This window comes from Phyllobates terribilis, unplaced genomic scaffold, assembly GCF_046119375.1.
Source record: "Phyllobates terribilis strain yellow unplaced genomic scaffold, ASM4611937v1 Scaffold_3__8_contigs__length_932513732, whole genome shotgun sequence".
Lineage (NCBI taxonomy): Eukaryota > Metazoa > Chordata > Amphibia > Anura > Dendrobatidae > Phyllobates > Phyllobates terribilis.
In genome coordinates, this window is record NW_027362763.1 from 6,882,124 (window position 1) to 6,896,532 (window position 14,409).

General features: G+C 42.2%; 33 non-coding genes across 33 annotated transcripts; 11 read left to right on the top strand and 22 right to left on the bottom strand.

The window, feature by feature from the left end:
* The first annotated feature begins 473 nt into the window (after positions 1–473).
* Positions 474–547, top strand: TRNAN-GUU (transfer RNA asparagine (anticodon GUU)). Its single transcript has one exon. It is a non-coding gene; the product is annotated as a tRNA-Asn (tRNA).
* A 227-nt stretch (positions 548–774) lies between these two features.
* Positions 775–860, bottom strand: TRNAY-GUA (transfer RNA tyrosine (anticodon GUA)). The gene is given in 2 exon segments: positions 775–810; positions 824–860. It is a non-coding gene; the product is annotated as a tRNA-Tyr (tRNA).
* Positions 861–969: 109 nt separating this feature from the next.
* TRNAA-AGC (transfer RNA alanine (anticodon AGC)) lies at positions 970–1,042 on the bottom strand. The gene has a single exon. It is a non-coding gene; the product is annotated as a tRNA-Ala (tRNA).
* Positions 1,043–1,795: 753 nt separating this feature from the next.
* On the top strand, positions 1,796–1,869 carry TRNAN-GUU (transfer RNA asparagine (anticodon GUU)). Its single transcript has one exon. It is a non-coding gene; the product is annotated as a tRNA-Asn (tRNA).
* Positions 1,870–2,096: 227 nt separating this feature from the next.
* Positions 2,097–2,182, bottom strand: TRNAY-GUA (transfer RNA tyrosine (anticodon GUA)). The gene is given in 2 exon segments: positions 2,097–2,132; positions 2,146–2,182. It is a non-coding gene; the product is annotated as a tRNA-Tyr (tRNA).
* A 109-nt stretch (positions 2,183–2,291) lies between these two features.
* TRNAA-AGC (transfer RNA alanine (anticodon AGC)) lies at positions 2,292–2,364 on the bottom strand. The gene has a single exon. It is a non-coding gene; the product is annotated as a tRNA-Ala (tRNA).
* Positions 2,365–3,117: 753 nt separating this feature from the next.
* On the top strand, positions 3,118–3,191 carry TRNAN-GUU (transfer RNA asparagine (anticodon GUU)). Its single transcript has one exon. It is a non-coding gene; the product is annotated as a tRNA-Asn (tRNA).
* Positions 3,192–3,418: 227 nt separating this feature from the next.
* TRNAY-GUA (transfer RNA tyrosine (anticodon GUA)) lies at positions 3,419–3,504 on the bottom strand. The gene is given in 2 exon segments: positions 3,419–3,454; positions 3,468–3,504. It is a non-coding gene; the product is annotated as a tRNA-Tyr (tRNA).
* Positions 3,505–3,613: 109 nt separating this feature from the next.
* On the bottom strand, positions 3,614–3,686 carry TRNAA-AGC (transfer RNA alanine (anticodon AGC)). The gene has a single exon. It is a non-coding gene; the product is annotated as a tRNA-Ala (tRNA).
* Positions 3,687–4,439: 753 nt separating this feature from the next.
* Positions 4,440–4,513, top strand: TRNAN-GUU (transfer RNA asparagine (anticodon GUU)). The gene has a single exon. It is a non-coding gene; the product is annotated as a tRNA-Asn (tRNA).
* Positions 4,514–4,740: 227 nt separating this feature from the next.
* On the bottom strand, positions 4,741–4,826 carry TRNAY-GUA (transfer RNA tyrosine (anticodon GUA)). Its single transcript is given in 2 exon segments — positions 4,741–4,776; positions 4,790–4,826. It is a non-coding gene; the product is annotated as a tRNA-Tyr (tRNA).
* A 109-nt stretch (positions 4,827–4,935) lies between these two features.
* Positions 4,936–5,008, bottom strand: TRNAA-AGC (transfer RNA alanine (anticodon AGC)). The gene has a single exon. It is a non-coding gene; the product is annotated as a tRNA-Ala (tRNA).
* Positions 5,009–5,760: 752 nt separating this feature from the next.
* On the top strand, positions 5,761–5,834 carry TRNAN-GUU (transfer RNA asparagine (anticodon GUU)). The gene has a single exon. It is a non-coding gene; the product is annotated as a tRNA-Asn (tRNA).
* A 227-nt stretch (positions 5,835–6,061) lies between these two features.
* TRNAY-GUA (transfer RNA tyrosine (anticodon GUA)) lies at positions 6,062–6,147 on the bottom strand. The gene is given in 2 exon segments: positions 6,062–6,097; positions 6,111–6,147. It is a non-coding gene; the product is annotated as a tRNA-Tyr (tRNA).
* A 109-nt stretch (positions 6,148–6,256) lies between these two features.
* Positions 6,257–6,329, bottom strand: TRNAA-AGC (transfer RNA alanine (anticodon AGC)). Its single transcript has one exon. It is a non-coding gene; the product is annotated as a tRNA-Ala (tRNA).
* Positions 6,330–7,082: 753 nt separating this feature from the next.
* On the top strand, positions 7,083–7,156 carry TRNAN-GUU (transfer RNA asparagine (anticodon GUU)). The gene has a single exon. It is a non-coding gene; the product is annotated as a tRNA-Asn (tRNA).
* A 227-nt stretch (positions 7,157–7,383) lies between these two features.
* Positions 7,384–7,469, bottom strand: TRNAY-GUA (transfer RNA tyrosine (anticodon GUA)). Its single transcript is given in 2 exon segments — positions 7,384–7,419; positions 7,433–7,469. It is a non-coding gene; the product is annotated as a tRNA-Tyr (tRNA).
* Positions 7,470–7,578: 109 nt separating this feature from the next.
* Positions 7,579–7,651, bottom strand: TRNAA-AGC (transfer RNA alanine (anticodon AGC)). Its single transcript has one exon. It is a non-coding gene; the product is annotated as a tRNA-Ala (tRNA).
* A 752-nt stretch (positions 7,652–8,403) lies between these two features.
* TRNAN-GUU (transfer RNA asparagine (anticodon GUU)) lies at positions 8,404–8,477 on the top strand. The gene has a single exon. It is a non-coding gene; the product is annotated as a tRNA-Asn (tRNA).
* Positions 8,478–8,704: 227 nt separating this feature from the next.
* On the bottom strand, positions 8,705–8,790 carry TRNAY-GUA (transfer RNA tyrosine (anticodon GUA)). The gene is given in 2 exon segments: positions 8,705–8,740; positions 8,754–8,790. It is a non-coding gene; the product is annotated as a tRNA-Tyr (tRNA).
* Positions 8,791–8,899: 109 nt separating this feature from the next.
* Positions 8,900–8,972, bottom strand: TRNAA-AGC (transfer RNA alanine (anticodon AGC)). The gene has a single exon. It is a non-coding gene; the product is annotated as a tRNA-Ala (tRNA).
* Positions 8,973–9,725: 753 nt separating this feature from the next.
* On the top strand, positions 9,726–9,799 carry TRNAN-GUU (transfer RNA asparagine (anticodon GUU)). Its single transcript has one exon. It is a non-coding gene; the product is annotated as a tRNA-Asn (tRNA).
* Positions 9,800–10,026: 227 nt separating this feature from the next.
* On the bottom strand, positions 10,027–10,112 carry TRNAY-GUA (transfer RNA tyrosine (anticodon GUA)). Its single transcript is given in 2 exon segments — positions 10,027–10,062; positions 10,076–10,112. It is a non-coding gene; the product is annotated as a tRNA-Tyr (tRNA).
* A 109-nt stretch (positions 10,113–10,221) lies between these two features.
* TRNAA-AGC (transfer RNA alanine (anticodon AGC)) lies at positions 10,222–10,294 on the bottom strand. The gene has a single exon. It is a non-coding gene; the product is annotated as a tRNA-Ala (tRNA).
* Positions 10,295–11,047: 753 nt separating this feature from the next.
* TRNAN-GUU (transfer RNA asparagine (anticodon GUU)) lies at positions 11,048–11,121 on the top strand. Its single transcript has one exon. It is a non-coding gene; the product is annotated as a tRNA-Asn (tRNA).
* A 227-nt stretch (positions 11,122–11,348) lies between these two features.
* On the bottom strand, positions 11,349–11,434 carry TRNAY-GUA (transfer RNA tyrosine (anticodon GUA)). The gene is given in 2 exon segments: positions 11,349–11,384; positions 11,398–11,434. It is a non-coding gene; the product is annotated as a tRNA-Tyr (tRNA).
* A 109-nt stretch (positions 11,435–11,543) lies between these two features.
* On the bottom strand, positions 11,544–11,616 carry TRNAA-AGC (transfer RNA alanine (anticodon AGC)). The gene has a single exon. It is a non-coding gene; the product is annotated as a tRNA-Ala (tRNA).
* A 752-nt stretch (positions 11,617–12,368) lies between these two features.
* TRNAN-GUU (transfer RNA asparagine (anticodon GUU)) lies at positions 12,369–12,442 on the top strand. The gene has a single exon. It is a non-coding gene; the product is annotated as a tRNA-Asn (tRNA).
* Positions 12,443–12,669: 227 nt separating this feature from the next.
* Positions 12,670–12,755, bottom strand: TRNAY-GUA (transfer RNA tyrosine (anticodon GUA)). The gene is given in 2 exon segments: positions 12,670–12,705; positions 12,719–12,755. It is a non-coding gene; the product is annotated as a tRNA-Tyr (tRNA).
* A 109-nt stretch (positions 12,756–12,864) lies between these two features.
* On the bottom strand, positions 12,865–12,937 carry TRNAA-AGC (transfer RNA alanine (anticodon AGC)). The gene has a single exon. It is a non-coding gene; the product is annotated as a tRNA-Ala (tRNA).
* Positions 12,938–13,690: 753 nt separating this feature from the next.
* On the top strand, positions 13,691–13,764 carry TRNAN-GUU (transfer RNA asparagine (anticodon GUU)). Its single transcript has one exon. It is a non-coding gene; the product is annotated as a tRNA-Asn (tRNA).
* Positions 13,765–13,991: 227 nt separating this feature from the next.
* Positions 13,992–14,077, bottom strand: TRNAY-GUA (transfer RNA tyrosine (anticodon GUA)). The gene is given in 2 exon segments: positions 13,992–14,027; positions 14,041–14,077. It is a non-coding gene; the product is annotated as a tRNA-Tyr (tRNA).
* A 109-nt stretch (positions 14,078–14,186) lies between these two features.
* On the bottom strand, positions 14,187–14,259 carry TRNAA-AGC (transfer RNA alanine (anticodon AGC)). The gene has a single exon. It is a non-coding gene; the product is annotated as a tRNA-Ala (tRNA).
* Between the last annotated feature and the right edge of the window lie 150 nt (positions 14,260–14,409).

Genomic DNA, 14,409 nt, shown 5'->3' on the forward strand with positions numbered 1-14,409 from the left:
TTGTAATGTAGCACAATCCCATGCAGAAGCTTTAGACTTTTTTAGTTTGGTTTAATTTTTGAGCTCATTTTTATTTTTTGAGCTCATTTTTATTCTTTTAGCCGAAACGCGCTTGCTTTGACTGAAGCATTTTGGCAAAATGTAAAGGTGAATTCTATAAAAAAAAGCAATAACTTAGCAGAGGATGGTTTCGATCCATCGACCTCTGGGTTATGGGCCCAGCACGCTTCCGCTGCGCCACTCTGCTGCTGGTTACAGGTGATAAGAGGAGAACCTAATTACTGTCTGACTTCAGGTCCATGCGATGGAATTCATCAGTAAGAGCTTATTTGTGGGCTATTAGAGTATTCCTAGGGTTCTGCAATTGTTTCTTTGTTTCTATAGCTTTCTTTTATCATGTTATTCTTGCAAATCATCTGCGTAAATTGTGTTTGACCTGGCTGAGGCTGTCAGAAAATCAAGTAGAGGCTTGTGTCTCTGTGGCGCAATCGGTTAGCGCGTTCGGCTGTTAACCGAAAGGTTGGTGGTTCAAGCCCACCCAGGGACGTTGGTGTCTTTTGCTTGGGTATCATGCTACGGTTGAAGAACGTTCCTCTTTGGCCCACAGCAGGTCCCGCAAGTAAAGGCTATGTTGCTGCCACCTACGTTTTGAAAACCCAAGGTGCAACGGAGGAAAGTTTCCTGGACTAGATTTTTTTTATAGTCGTACAGAAGGAGCATAGCAGTGGTGTGTTTGCCAGTAGGTACAAAACATAAGATAGGACGAAGAAAATGTCCTTCGAGCCGGAATTGAACCAGCAACCTAAGGATTGCTAATTTACAACTACAGTCCTCCGCTCTACCAGCTGAGCTATCGAAGGCTTGTTTGGCCTATGGAGGAAAGCCTCCTAGGTCTAGCTGTGGGAGCCATGAGCAGTTTGCAAAAGAATCATCGCTCTACCAACTGAAAAAAACAATAAATGATAAATTTGGAGAATGCGGGCATCGATCCCGCTACCTCTCGCATGCTAAGCGAGCGCTCTACCACTTGAGCTAATCCCCCATGCTTGATGACCTCGTTTTTAGTTTCTTGCCACAACACATAACAATTTTCATATGCTGTGACACGTGCCATTGCATCCTCTTTCGTTTTTTTTTTTTTTTTTTTGTTTTTTTTTAAGTGCGGATTACTTTTTGCCAAAGTTGAAGACCATAAGTGGAATTCATAAGGTGAATGTTGGCTTACAAATATGGGCAAGCAACTTTCTAGCAAACCTTTTCTACGTATATGGAAAACCAAATTGAAGGGAGTGAAATAAACCTAAATAGTTTGTAGAAGGAAGTTGTAATGTAGCACAATCCCATGCAGAAGCTTTAGACTTTTTTAGTTTGGTTTAATTTTTGAGCTCATTTTTATTTTTTGAGCTCATTTTTATTCTTTTAGCCGAAACGCGCTTGCTTTGACTGAAGCATTTTGGCAAAATGTAAAGGTGAATTCTATAAAAAAAAGCAATAACTTAGCAGAGGATGGTTTCGATCCATCGACCTCTGGGTTATGGGCCCAGCACGCTTCCGCTGCGCCACTCTGCTGCTGGTTACAGGTGATAAGAGGAGAACCTAATTACTGTCTGACTTCAGGTCCATGCGATGGAATTCATCAGTAAGAGCTTATTTGTGGGCTATTAGAGTATTCCTAGGGTTCTGCAATTGTTTCTTTGTTTCTATAGCTTTCTTTTATCATGTTATTCTTGCAAATCATCTGCGTAAATTGTGTTTGACCTGGCTGAGGCTGTCAGAAAATCAAGTAGAGGCTTGTGTCTCTGTGGCGCAATCGGTTAGCGCGTTCGGCTGTTAACCGAAAGGTTGGTGGTTCAAGCCCACCCAGGGACGTTGTTGTCTTTTGCTTGGGTATCATGCTACGGTTGAAGAACGTTCCTCTTTGGCCCACAGCAGGTCCCGCAAGTAAAGGCTATGTTGCTGCCACCTACGTTTTGAAAACCCAAGGTGCAACGGAGGAAAGTTTCCTGGACTAGATTTTTTTTATAGTCGTACAGAAGGAGCATAGCACTGGTGTGTTTGCCAGTAGGTACAAAACATAAGATAGGACGAAGAAAATGTCCTTCGAGCCGGAATTGAACCAGCGACCTAAGGATTGCTAATTTACAACTACAGTCCTCCGCTCTACCAGCTGAGCTATCGAAGGCTTGTTTGGCCTATGGAGGAAAGCCTCCTAGGTCTAGCTGTGGGAGCCATGAGCAGTTTGCAAAAGAATCATCGCTCTACCAACTGAAAAAAACAATAAATGATAAATTTGGAGAATGCGGGCATCGATCCCGCTACCTCTCGCATGCTAAGCGAGCGCTCTACCACTTGAGCTAATCCCCCATGCTTGATGACCTCGTTTTTAGTTTCTTGCCACAACACATAACAATTTTCATATGCTGTGACACGTGCCATTGCATCCTCTTTCGTTTTTTTTTTTTTTTTTTTGTTTTTTTTTAAGTGCGGATTACTTTTTGCCAAAGTTGAAGACCATAAGTGGAATTCATAAGGTGAATGTTGGCTTACAAATATGGGCAAGCAACTTTCTAGCAAACCTTTTCTACGTATATGGAAAACCAAATTGAAGGGAGTGAAATAAACCTAAATAGTTTGTAGAAGGAAGTTGTAATGTAGCACAATCCCATGCAGAAGCTTTAGACTTTTTTAGTTTGGTTTAATTTTTGAGCTCATTTTTATTTTTTGAGCTCATTTTTATTCTTTTAGCCGAAACGCGCTTGCTTTGACTGAAGCATTTTGGCAAAATGTAAAGGTGAATTCTATAAAAAAAAGCAATAACTTAGCAGAGGATGGTTTCGATCCATCGACCTCTGGGTTATGGGCCCAGCACGCTTCCGCTGCGCCACTCTGCTGCTGGTTGCAGGTGATAAGAGGAGAACCTAATTACTGTCTGACTTCAGGTCCATGCGATGGAATTCATCAGTAAGAGCTTATTTGTGGGCTATTAGAGTATTCCTAGGGTTCTGCAATTGTTTCTTTGTTTCTATAGCTTTCTTTTATCATGTTATTCTTGCAAATCATCTGCGTAAATTGTGTTTGACCTGGCTGAGGCTGTCAGAAAATCAAGTAGAGGCTTGTGTCTCTGTGGCGCAATCGGTTAGCGCGTTCGGCTGTTAACCGAAAGGTTGGTGGTTCAAGCCCACCCAGGGATGTTGTTGTCTTTTGCTTGGGTATCATGCTACGGTTGAAGAACGTTCCTCTTTGGCCCACAGCAGGTCCCGCAAGTAAAGGCTATGTTGCTGCCACCTACGTTTTGAAAACCCAAGGTGCAACGGAGGAAAGTTTCCTGGACTAGATTTTTTTTATAGTCGTACAGAAGGAGCATAGCAGTGGTGTGTTTGCCAGTAGGTACAAAACATAAGATAGGACGAAGAAAATGTCCTTCGAGCCGGAATTGAACCAGCAACCTAAGGATTGCTAATTTACAACTACAGTCCTCCGCTCTACCAGCTGAGCTATCGAAGGCTTGTTTGGCCTATGGAGGAAAGCCTCCTAGGTCTAGCTGTGGGAGCCATGAGCAGTTTGCAAAAGAATCATCGCTCTACCAACTGAAAAAAACAATAAATGATAAATTTGGAGAATGCGGGCATCGATCCCGCTACCTCTCGCATGCTAAGCGAGCGCTCTACCACTTGAGCTAATCCCCCATGCTTGATGACCTCGTTTTTAGTTTCTTGCCACAACACATAACAATTTTCATATGCTGTGACACGTGCCATTGCATCCTCTTTCGTTTTTTTTTTTTTTTTTTTGTTTTTTTTTAAGTGCGGATTACTTTTTGCCAAAGTTGAAGACCATAAGTGGAATTCATAAGGTGAATGTTGGCTTACAAATATGGGCAAGCAACTTTCTAGCAAACCTTTTCTACGTATATGGAAAACCAAATTGAAGGGAGTGAAATAAACCTAAATAGTTTGTAGAAGGAAGTTGTAATGTAGCACAATCCCATGCAGAAGCTTTAGACTTTTTTAGTTTGGTTTAATTTTTGAGCTCATTTTTATTTTTTGAGCTCATTTTTATTCTTTTAGCCGAAACGCGCTTGCTTTGACTGAAGCATTTTGGCAAAATGTAAAGGTGAATTCTATAAAAAAAAGCAATAACTTAGCAGAGGATGGTTTCGATCCATCGACCTGTGGGTTATGGGCCCAGCACGCTTCCGCTGCGCCACTCTGCTGCTGGTTACAGGTGATAAGAGGAGAACCTAATTACTGTCTGACTTCAGGTCCATGCGATGGAATTCATCAGTAAGAGCTTATTTGTGGGCTATTAGAGTATTCCTAGGGTTCTGCAATTGTTTCTTTGTTTCTATAGCTTTCTTTTATCATGTTATTCTTGCAAATCATCTGCGTAAATTGTGTTTGACCTGGCTGAGGCTGTCAGAAAATCAAGTAGAGGCTTGTGTCTCTGTGGCGCAATCGGTTAGCGCGTTCGGCTGTTAACCGAAAGGTTGGTGGTTCAAGCCCACCCAGGGACGTTGTTGTCTTTTGCTTGGGTATCATGCTACGGTTGAAGAACGTTCCTCTTTGGCCCACAGCAGGTCCCGCAAGTAAAGGCTATGTTGCTGCCACCTACGTTTTGAAAACCCAAGGTGCAACGGAGGAAAGTTTCCTGGACTAGATTTTTTTTATAGTCGTACAGAAGGAGCATAGCACTGGTGTGTTTGCCAGTAGGTACAAAACATAAGATAGGACGAAGAAAATGTCCTTCGAGCCGGAATTGAACCAGCGACCTAAGGATTGCTAATTTACAACTACAGTCCTCCGCTCTACCAGCTGAGCTATCGAAGGCTTGTTTGGCCTATGGAGGAAAGCCTCCTAGGTCTAGCTGTGGGAGCCATGAGCAGTTTGCAAAAGAATCATCGCTCTACCAACTGAAAAAAACAATAAATGATAAATTTGGAGAATGCGGGCATCGATCCCGCTACCTCTCGCATGCTAAGCGAGCGCTCTACCACTTGAGCTAATCCCCCATGCCTGATGACCTCGTTTTTAGTTTCTTGCCACAACACATAACAATTTTCATATGCTGTGACACGTGCCATTGCATCCTCTTTCGTTTTTTTTTTTTTTTTTTTTTTTTTTTTAAGTGCGGATTACTTTTTGCCAAAGTTGAAGACCATAAGTGGAATTCATAAGGTGAATGTTGGCTTACAAATATGGGCAAGGAACTTTCTAGCAAACCTTTTCTACGTATATGGAAAACCAAATTGAAGGGAGTGAAATAAACCTAAATAGTTTGTAGAAGGAAGTTGTAATGTAGCACAATCCCATGCAGAAGCTTTAGACTTTTTTAGTTTGGTTTAATTTTTGAGCTCATTTTTATTTTTTGAGCTCATTTTTATTCTTTTAGCCGAAACGCGCTTGCTTTGACTGAAGCATTTTGGCAAAATGTAAAGGTGAATTCTATAAAAAAAAGCAATAACTTAGCAGAGGATGGTTTCGATCCATCGACCTCTGGGTTATGGGCCCAGCACGCTTCCGCTGCGCCACTCTGCTGCTGGTTACAGGTGATAAGAGGAGAACCTAATTACTGTCTGACTTCAGGTCCATGCGATGCAATTCATCAGTAAGAGCTTATTTGTGGGCTATTAGAGTATTCCTAGGGTTCTGCAATTGTTTCTTTGTTTCTATAGCTTTCTTTTATCATGTTATTCTTGCAAATCATCTGCGTAAATTGTGTTTGACCTGGCTGAGGCTGTCAGAAAATCAAGTAGAGGCTTGTGTCTCTGTGGCGCAATCGGTTAGCGCGTTCGGCTGTTAACCGAAAGGTTGGTGGTTCAAGCCCACCCAGGGATGTTGGTGTCTTTTGCTTGGGTATCATGCTACGGTTGAAGAACGTTCCTCTTTGGCCCACAGCAGGTCCCGCAAGTAAAGGCTATGTTGCTGCCACCTACGTTTTGAAAACCCAAGGTGCAACGGAGGAAAGTTTCCTGGACTAGATTTTTTTTATAGTCGTACAGAAGGAGCATAGCAGTGGTGTGTTTGCCAGTAGGTACAAAACATAAGATAGGACGAAGAAAATGTCCTTCGAGCCGGAATTGAACCAGCAACCTAAGGATTGCTAATTTACAACTACAGTCCTCCACTCTACCAGCTGAGCTATCGAAGGCTTGTTTGGCCTATGGAGGAAAGCCTCCTAGGTCTAGCTGTGGGAGCCATGAGCAGTTTGCAAAAGAATCATCGCTCTACCAACTGAAAAAAACAATAAATGATAAATTTGGAGAATGCGGGCATCGATCCCGCTACCTCTCGCATGCTAAGCGAGCGCTCTACCACTTGAGCTAATCCCCCATGCTTGATGACCTCGTTTTTAGTTTCTTGCCACAACACATAACAATTTTCATATGCTGTGACACGTGCCATTGCATCCTCTTTCGTTTTTTTTTTTTTTTTTTTTTTTTTTTTTAAGTGCGGATTACTTTTTGCCAAAGTTGAAGACCATAAGTGGAATTCATAAGGTGAATGTTGGCTTACAAATATGGGCAAGCAACTTTCTAGCAAACCTTTTCTACGTATATGGAAAACCAAATTGAAGGGAGTGAAATAAACCTAAATAGTTTGTAGAAGGAAGTTGTAATGTAGCACAATCCCATGCAGAAGCTTTAGACTTTTTTAGTTTGGTTTAATTTTTGAGCTCATTTTTATTTTTTGAGCTCATTTTTATTCTTTTAGCCGAAACGCGCTTGCTTTGACTGAAGCATTTTGGCAAAATGTAAAGGTGAATTCTATAAAAAAAAGCAATAACTTAGCAGAGGATGGTTTCGATCCATCGACCTCTGGGTTATGGGCCCAGCACGCTTCCGCTGCGCCACTCTGCTGCTGGTTACAGGTGATAAGAGGAGAACCTAATTACTGTCTGACTTCAGGTCCATGCGATGGAATTCATCAGTAAGAGCTTATTTGTGGGCTATTAGAGTATTCCTAGGGTTCTGCAATTGTTTCTTTGTTTCTATAGCTTTCTTTTATCATGTTATTCTTGCAAATCATCTGCGTAAATTGTGTTTGACCTGGCTGAGGCTGTCAGAAAATCAAGTAGAGGCTTGTGTCTCTGTGGCGCAATCGGTTAGCGCGTTCGGCTGTTAACCGAAAGGTTGGTGGTTCAAGCCCACCCAGGGATGTTGGTGTCTTTTGCTTGGGTATCATGCTACGGTTGAAGAACGTTCCTCTTTGGCCCACAGCAGGTCCCGCAAGTAAAGGCTATGTTGCTGCCACCTACGTTTTGAAAACCCAAGGTGCAACGGAGGAAAGTTTCCTGGACTAGATTTTTTTTATAGTCGTACAGAAGGAGCATAGCACTGGTGTGTTTGCCAGTAGGTACAAAACATAAGATAGGACGAAGAAAATGTCCTTCGAGCCGGAATTGAACCAGCAACCTAAGGATTGCTAATTTACAACTACAGTCCTCCGCTCTACCAGCTGAGCTATCGAAGGCTTGTTTGGCCTATGGAGGAAAGCCTCCTAGGTCTAGCTGTGGGAGCCATGAGCAGTTTGCAAAAGAATCATCGCTCTACCAACTGAAAAAAACAATAAATGATAAATTTGGAGAATGCGGGCATCGATCCCGCTACCTCTCGCATGCTAAGCGAGCGCTCTACCACTTGAGCTAATCCCCCATGCTTGATGACCTCGTTTTTAGTTTCTTGCCACAACACATAACAATTTTCATATGCTGTGACACGTGCCATTGCATCCTCTTTCGTTTTTTTTTTTTTTTTTTTTTTTTTTTTAAGTGCGGATTACTTTTTGCCAAAGTTGAAGACAATAAGTGGAATTCATAAGGTGAATGTTGGCTTACAAATATGGGCAAGCAACTTTCTAGCAAACCTTTTCTACGTATATGGAAAACCAAATTGAAGGGAGTGAAATAAACCTAAATAGTTTGTAGAAGGAAGTTGTAATGTAGCACAATCCCATGCAGAAGCTTTAGACTTTTTTAGTTTGGTTTAATTTTTGAGCTCATTTTTATTTTTTGAGCTCATTTTTATTCTTTTAGCCGAAACGCGCTTGCTTTGACTGAAGCATTTTGGCAAAATGTAAAGGTGAATTCTATAAAAAAAAGCAATAACTTAGCAGAGGATGGTTTCGATCCATCGACCTCTGGGTTATGGGCCCAGCACGCTTCCGCTGCGCCACTCTGCTGCTGGTTACAGGTGATAAGAGGAGAACCTAATTACTGTCTGACTTCAGGTCCATGCGATGGAATTCATCAGTAAGAGCTTATTTGTGGGCTATTAGAGTATTCCTAGGGTTCTGCAATTGTTTCTTTGTTTCTATAGCTTTCTTTTATCATGTTATTCTTGCAAATCATCTGCGTAAATTGTGTTTGACCTGGCTGAGGCTGTCAGAAAATCAAGTAGAGGCTTGTGTCTCTGTGGCGCAATCGGTTAGCGCGTTCGGCTGTTAACCGAAAGGTTGGTGGTTCAAGCCCACCCAGGGATGTTGGTGTCTTTTGCTTGGGTATCATGCTACGGTTGAAGAACGTTCCTCTTTGGCCCACAGCAGGTCCCGCAAGTAAAGGCTATGTTGCTGCCACCTACGTTTTGAAAACCCAAGGTGCAACGGAGGAAAGTTTCCTGGACTAGATTTTTTTTATAGTCGTACAGAAGGAGCATAGCACTGGTGTGTTTGCCAGTAGGTACAAAACATAAGATAGGACGAAGAAAATGTCCTTCGAGCCGGAATTGAACCAGCAACCTAAGGATTGCTAATTTACAACTACAGTCCTCCGCTCTACCAGCTGAGCTATCGAAGGCTTGTTTGGCCTATGGAGGAAAGCCTCCTAGGTCTAGCTGTGGGAGCCATGAGCAGTTTGCAAAAGAATCATCGCTCTACCAACTGAAAAAAACAATAAATGATAAATTTGGAGAATGCGGGCATCGATCCCGCTACCTCTCGCATGCTAAGCGAGCGCTCTACCACTTGAGCTAATCCCCCATGCTTGATGACCTCGTTTTTAGTTTCTTGCCACAACACATAACAATTTTCATATGCTGTGACACGTGCCATTGCATCCTCTTTCGTTTTTTTTTTTTTTTTTTTTTTTTTTTTTAAGTGCGGATTACTTTTTGCCAAAGTTGAAGACAATAAGTGGAATTCATAAGGTGAATGTTGGCTTACAAATATGGGCAAGCAACTTTCTAGCAAACCTTTTCTACGTATATGGAAAACCAAATTGAAGGGAGTGAAATAAACCTAAATAGTTTGTAGAAGGAAGTTGTAATGTAGCACAATCCCATGCAGAAGCTTTAGACTTTTTTAGTTTGGTTTAATTTTTGAGCTCATTTTTATTTTTTGAGCTCATTTTTATTCTTTTAGCCGAAACGCGCTTGCTTTGACTGAAGCATTTTGGCAAAATGTAAAGGTGAATTCTATAAAAAAAAGCAATAACTTAGCAGAGGATGGTTTCGATCCATCGACCTCTGGGTTATGGGCCCAGCACGCTTCCGCTGCGCCACTCTGCTGCTGGTTACAGGTGATAAGAGGAGAACCTAATTACTGTCTGACTTCAGGTCCATGCGATGGAATTCATCAGTAAGAGCTTATTTGTGGGCTATTAGAGTATTCCTAGGGTTCTGCAATTGTTTCTTTGTTTCTATAGCTTTCTTTTATCATGTTATTCTTGCAAATCATCTGCGTAAATTGTGTTTGACCTGGCTGAGGCTGTCAGAAAATCAAGTAGAGGCTTGTGTCTCTGTGGCGCAATCGGTTAGCGCGTTCGGCTGTTAACCGAAAGGTTGGTGGTTCAAGCCCACCCAGGGACGTTGTTGTCTTTTGCTTGGGTATCATGCTACGGTTGAAGAACGTTCCTCTTTGGCCCACAGCAGGTCCCGCAAGTAAAGGCTATGTTGCTGCCACCTACGTTTTGAAAACCCAAGGTGCAACGGAGGAAAGTTTCCTGGACTAGATTTTTTTTATAGTCGTACAGAAGGAGCATAGCAGTGGTGTGTTTGCCAGTAGGTACAAAACATAAGATAGGACGAAGAAAATGTCCTTCGAGCCGGAATTGAACCAGCGACCTAAGGATTGCTAATTTACAACTACAGTCCTCCGCTCTACCAGCTGAGCTATCGAAGGCTTGTTTGGCCTATGGAGGAAAGCCTCCTAGGTCTAGCTGTGGGAGCCATGAGCAGTTTGCAAAAGAATCATCGCTCTACCAACTGAAAAAAACAATAAATGATAAATTTGGAGAATGCGGGCATCGATCCCGCTACCTCTCGCATGCTAAGCGAGCGCTCTACCACTTGAGCTAATCCCCCATGCCTGATGACCTCGTTTTTAGTTTCTTGCCACAACACATAACAATTTTCATATGCTGTGACACGTGCCATTGCATCCTCTTTCGTTTTTTTTTTTTTTTTTTTTTTTTTTTTTAAGTGCGGATTACTTTTTGCCAAAGTTGAAGACAATAAGTGGAATTCATAAGGTGAATGTTGGCTTACAAATATGGGCAAGCAACTTTCTAGCAAACCTTTTCTACGTATATGGAAAACCAAATTGAAGGGAGTGAAATAAACCTAAATAGTTTGTAGAAGGAAGTTGTAATGTAGCACAATCCCATGCAGAAGCTTTAGACTTTTTTAGTTTGGTTTAATTTTTGAGCTCATTTTTATTTTTTGAGCTCATTTTTATTCTTTTAGCCGAAACGCGCTTGCTTTGACTGAAGCATTTTGGCAAAATGTAAAGGTGAATTCTATAAAAAAAAGCAATAACTTAGCAGAGGATGGTTTCGATCCATCGACCTCTGGGTTATGGGCCCAGCACGCTTCCGCTGCGCCACTCTGCTGCTGGTTACAGGTGATAAGAGGAGAACCTAATTACTGTCTGACTTCAGGTCCATGCGATGGAATTCATCAGTAAGAGCTTATTTGTGGGCTATTAGAGTATTCCTAGGGTTCTGCAATTGTTTCTTTGTTTCTATAGCTTTCTTTTATCATGTTATTCTTGCAAATCATCTGCGTAAATTGTGTTTGACCTGGCTGAGGCTGTCAGAAAATCAAGTAGAGGCTTGTGTCTCTGTGGCGCAATCGGTTAGCGCGTTCGGCTGTTAACCGAAAGGTTGGTGGTTCAAGCCCACCCAGGGACGTTGTTGTCTTTTGCTTGGGTATCATGCTACGGTTGAAGAACGTTCCTCTTTGGCCCACAGCAGGTCCCGCAAGTAAAGGCTATGTTGCTGCCACCTACGTTTTGAAAACCCAAGGTGCAACGGAGGAAAGTTTCCTGGACTAGATTTTTTTTATAGTCGTACAGAAGGAGCATAGCAGTGGTGTGTTTGCCAGTAGGTACAAAACATAAGATAGGACGAAGAAAATGTCCTTCGAGCCGGAATTGAACCAGCGACCTAAGGATTGCTAATTTACAACTACAGTCCTCCGCTCTACCAGCTGAGCTATCGAAGGCTTGTTTGGCCTATGGAGGAAAGCCTCCTAGGTCTAGCTGTGGGAGCCATGAGCAGTTTGCAAAAGAATCATCGCTCTACCAACTGAAAAAAACAATAAATGATAAATTTGGAGAATGCGGGCATCGATCCCGCTACCTCTCGCATGCTAAGCGAGCGCTCTACCACTTGAGCTAATCCCCCATGCCTGATGACCTCGTTTTTAGTTTCTTGCCACAACACATAACAATTTTCATATGCTGTGACACGTGCCATTGCATCCTCTTTCGTTTTTTTTTTTTTTTTTTTTTTTTTTTTAAGTGCGGATTACTTTTTGCCAAAGTTGAAGACCATAAGTGGAATTCATAAGGTGAATGTTGGCTTACAAATGTGGGCAAGCAACTTTCTAGCAAACCTTTTCTACGTATATGGAAAACCAAATTGAAGGGAGTGAAATAAACCTAAATAGTTTGTAGAAGGAAGTTGTAATGTAGCACAATCCCATGCAGAAGCTTTAGACTTTTTTAGTTTGGTTTAATTTTTGAGCTCATTTTTATTTTTTGAGCTCATTTTTATTCTTTTAGCCGAAACGCGCTTGCTTTGACTGAAGCATTTTGGCAAAATGTAAAGGTGAATTCTATAAAAAAAAGCAATAACTTAGCAGAGGATGGTTTCGATCCATCGACCTCTGGGTTATGGGCCCAGCACGCTTCCGCTGCGCCACTCTGCTGCTGGTTACAGGTGATAAGAGGAGAACCTAATTACTGTCTGACTTCAGGTCCATGCGATGGAATTCATCAGTAAGAGCTTATTTGTGGGCTATTAGAGTATTCCTAGGGTTCTGCAATTGTTTCTTTGTTTCTATAGCTTTCTTTTATCATGTTATTCTTGCAAATCATCTGCGTAAATTGTGTTTGACCTGGCTGAGGCTGTCAGAAAATCAAGTAGAGGCTTGTGTCTCTGTGGCGCAATCGGTTAGCGCGTTCGGCTGTTAACCGAAAGGTTGGTGGTTCAAGCCCACCCAGGGACGTTGGTGTCTTTTGCTTGGGTATCATGCTACGGTTGAAGAACGTTCCTCTTTGGCCCACAGCAGGTCCCGCAAGTAAAGGCTATGTTGCTGCCACCTACGTTTTGAAAACCCAAGGTGCAACGGAGGAAAGTTTCCTGGACTAGATTTTTTTTATAGTCGTACAGAAGGAGCATAGCAGTGGTGTGTTTGCCAGTAGGTACAAAACATAAGATAGGACGAAGAAAATGTCCTTCGAGCCGGAATTGAACCAGCGACCTAAGGATTGCTAATTTACAACTACAGTCCTCCGCTCTACCAGCTGAGCTATCGAAGGCTTGTTTGGCCTATGGAGGAAAGCCTCCTAGGTCTAGCTGTGGGAGCCATGAGCAGTTTGCAAAAGAATCATCGCTCTACCAACTGAAAAAAACAATAAATGATAAATTTGGAGAATGCGGGCATCGATCCCGCTACCTCTCGCATGCTAAGCGAGCGCTCTACCACTTGAGCTAATCCCCCATGCCTGATGACCTCGTTTTTAGTTTCTTGCCACAACACATAACAATTTTCATATGCTGTGACACGTGCCATTGCATCCTCTTTCGTTTTTTTTTTTTTTTTTTTTTTTTTTTTTAAGTGCGGATTACTTTTTGCCAAAGTTGAAGACCATAAGTGGAATTCATAAGGTGAATGTTGGCTTACAAATGTGGGCAAGCAACTTTCTAGCAAACCTTTTCTACGTATATGGAAAACCAAATTGAAGGGAGTGAAATAAACCTAAATAGTTTGTAGAAGGAAGTTGTAATGTAGCACAATCCCATGCAGAAGCTTTAGACTTTTTTAGTTTGGTTTAATTTTTGAGCTCATTTTTATTTTTTGAGCTCATTTTTATTCTTTTAGCCGAAACGCGCTTGCTTTGACTGAAGCATTTTGGCAAAATGTAAAGGTGAATTCTATAAAAAAAAGCAATAACTTAGCAGAGGATGGTTTCGATCCATCGACCTCTGGGTTATGGGCCCAGCACGCTTCCGCTGCGCCACTCTGCTGCTGGTTACAGGTGATAAGAGGAGAACCTAATTACTGTCTGACTTCAGGTCCATGCGATGGAATTCATCAGTAAGAGCTTATTTGTGGGCTATTAGAGTATTCCTAGGGTTCTGCAATTGTTTCTTTGTTTCTATAGCTTTCTTTTATCATGTTATTCTTGCAAATCATCTGCGTAAATTGTGTTTGACCTGGCTGAGGCTGTCAGAAAATCAAGTAGAGGCTTGTGTCTCTGTGGCGCAATCGGTTAGCGCGTTCGGCTGTTAACCGAAAGGTTGGTGGTTCAAGCCCACCCAGGGACGTTGGTGTCTTTTGCTTGGGTATCATGCTACGGTTGAAGAACGTTCCTCTTTGGCCCACAGCAGGTCCCGCAAGTAAAGGCTATGTTGCTGCCACCTACGTTTTGAAAACCCAAGGTGCAACGGAGGAAAGTTTCCTGGACTAGATTTTTTTTATAGTCGTACAGAAGGAGCATAGCACTGGTGTGTTTGCCAGTAGGTACAAAACATAAGATAGGACGAAGAAAATGTCCTTCGAGCCGGAATTGAACCAGCAACCTAAGGATTGCTAATTTACAACTACAGTCCTCCGCTCTACCAGCTGAGCTATCGAAGGCTTGTTTGGCCTATGGAGGAAAGCCTCCTAGGTCTAGCTGTGGGAGCCATGAGCAGTTTGCAAAAGAATCATCGCTCTACCAACTGAAAAAAACAATAAATGATAAATTTGGAGAATGCGGGCATCGATCCCGCTACCTCTCGCATGCTAAGCGAGCGCTCTACCACTTGAGCTAATCCCCCATGCCTGATGACCTCGTTTTTAGTTTCTTGCCACAACACATAACAATTTTCATATGCTGTGACACGTGCCATTGCATCCTCTTTCGTTTTTTTTTTTTTTTTTTTTTTTTTTTTTAAGTGCGGATTACTTTTTGCCAAAGTTGAAGACCA